This window comes from Manis pentadactyla, chromosome 6 (assembly GCF_030020395.1).
Source record: "Manis pentadactyla isolate mManPen7 chromosome 6, mManPen7.hap1, whole genome shotgun sequence".
Taxonomy (NCBI): Eukaryota; Metazoa; Chordata; class Mammalia; order Pholidota; family Manidae; genus Manis; species Manis pentadactyla.
Genome location: NC_080024.1, coordinates 143,588,711 through 143,591,195, shown reverse-complemented (window position 1 = coordinate 143,591,195; position 2,485 = coordinate 143,588,711). Strand labels below are relative to the sequence as shown.

Below are 2,485 nucleotides of genomic sequence, written 5' to 3'. Positions count from 1 at the left end.
CTCCTAGGAATTTACCTGAAGAAAACAAAATCCATGATTCAAAAAAGACATATGGACCCCTATGTTTATCACTGCACTATTTACAATAGCCAAGATATGGAATCAACCTGTCTATCAATAGATGAATGGATAAAGAAGAGGTGGTACACATACACAATGGAATATTATTCAGCCATAAAAAGAAAAGAAATCCTCCCATTTGCAACAACATGGATAAACCCTCAGGGTTTTATGCTCAGTGAAATAAGCCAGGTGGAGGAAGACAAATACCAAGTGATAGCACTCATTTGTGGAGTATAGAAACAAGGCAAAACAGAAGGAACAAAATAGCAGTCAACTCATAGACACCAAGAAGGCACTAGTGGTTACCAAAGGGGAGGAGTGGGGCAGGGTGGGGGGAGAGGGAGAAGGGGATTAAGGGGCACAATAATTTGAAATCATAATATAGTTTGGTCAAGAATACAGTTAATGACTCTATAATATCTTACTACGGTGATGGACAGTGACTGCACTGGAGCGGGATGAGGACCTGATAATATGGGTGAGTATTGAACCACTGTGTTGTATGTTTGAGACCATCCTAAGATTGTATATCAATGATACTTTAATAAAAAAAGTTCACTACATTTGGTTTTTTCCTATGATCACTGATAGAGAAAATAGAGGACAAGACCCAAAAAAACCCAAATTTTTTTTTTTTTTGCTAAGAACATACATTGAGGCTGACTATTGTGCTCTAAGTAGATTATCACAGAACTCCTTTATATAGTAAACACTCAGAACTCTCCTCTGAACACTCAGAACTCTTATATATTAAACACAGAGAACTTGTACAGCTTAAACATTTGCAAAATCAGATTCACATTCTTTTCCAAGAACACGAACATTCCTTCCATAAATGAGGCCGCCCCTGCTTTTGCTCATCACCACCTGCAAAGGGACATCCACTCCTTCTTGGCCCTGCAGGCTTGGTCCCAGCAGCCTGTCTCAGCCCCTGGCACGGCTTCTCAGTGAGCAGCCTCAGGGCCAGGCCGGCGATGCCGGTCAGCAAACAGCATCCTGAGAAAAGAGAGAACTGGAGAGAAGGAGGGGGACAGCAGCACCATCTTACCATGAGATTCCCATTGTTTGGGGTCTTAAAGTCTGCCATCCTGGCTGTACGAAATGGATCCATAAGACAAACAGCCCTAGACATTAAAACAAAATTAAAGCATTTTCCTGAAAGCTTCCCTCTAATGACACAAAGAATAACAGGCTCCTAAGAACACTAACTACTGGGCTTTAGCAGAGCCAGCAGGCTGCTATTTGGCTCCAGAAGAGGGTTGGTGAAGGGGGGAAAGGGGTGCTGACTCACCACATTGGTGTCCATGTATGAATAAGCGTTTCCTGCGTCCACGGTAGTGGATGGTGAGGGCAGGGGGCACCGAGCAGCAAGCCTAACTGATGCTAGCAGGACACTTCAGTGACGGCAAGAAGGCAGCCAGTTCACCAGGCTTGGGCAGAAGGGGCACCAATCGTGGAGTCACGAGCCCTCCCTGGGCCTGTGAGGACACCGTGTCGTCACGGGCCTCCCTGGCTCTGCGCCCGAGGTGGTGAACTTCTGTGGGGGGCTTGATTCATTATAATTTTTAAGAGAACGTATGTGCCAAAAAACCCCAAACCAGAAACAAACCCAACTTCCCCTTGCAGGAACCAATACAACACACCCCTGCTATTGCCTTTGGACTCAGTCTACTTCTATGTGCTTTCAACCCTTAAGCACAAACATCCCAGGTATAAAACAAGGTGCAAAGCGCTGTCACTGGTCTGGGTTCTGGTTCAAAAGGCAGCATGAGGGCTGCTGGACTTTGGGAGGAGGCAGTAAACGTCGCCGGGCCTCAGACCCTGCATCTGTTAATCAAGGGATTGTATTTGGTCCATGCTAGGTCCCTTTCAGGACAAATATTCTGTAGCTTAGCACATCTTCTAGAACTATGTTGCCCCATGTGACAGCCACTTATGGTCCTCTGATTTAAATTAATTAGAATTAAATCCAGTGAGAAACCCCTCTCTGAACAGGACTTGTTGCTATCAGTAGTGGGTTGAATAGTTGGTCTCCCAGAAGATATGTCCACCTGGAACCTCAGAATGTGGCCTTATTTGGAACAAGCATCTTTGCAGATGTAATTAAGGTCAGGAATCAAGACGAGGCCATCCCAGGTTAGGGTGGGCCCTAAGTCCAGAGACAGGGTCCTCATAAGGGACACAGAGGAGAAACACAAGGGAGAGGCTGCATGAAGATTGGAGCAATTCTCCTATGAGCCAGGGAGCCACAGGGCCCTGGGAGGAGGGAAGGAGGGCCGCTGCCTCAGAGCTGCCAGGAGGATAAGCCAGCACCTTGGATTGGGTTTCTAGCCTCCAGAACTGTGAGATAATCCATTTCTGTTGTTTTAAACCAGAAAGAAATGTAGGAAGGAAGGAAGATAACCTGTTTCTCTCTGCACAG

The 2,485-nt window shown here is 46.0% G+C and overlaps 1 long non-coding RNA gene across 1 annotated transcript; it reads right to left on the bottom strand.

Moving 5' to 3' along the window:
- Window positions 1-737: 737 nt before the first annotated feature.
- LOC130684155 (uncharacterized) lies at window positions 738-2,282 on the bottom strand. Its single transcript, XR_008998367.1, has 2 exons — window positions 1,355-2,282; window positions 738-1,075 (listed from the first exon to the last, which is right to left on the bottom strand). It is a non-coding gene; the product is annotated as an uncharacterized LOC130684155 (long non-coding RNA).
- Window positions 2,283-2,485: the final 203 nt, after the last annotated feature.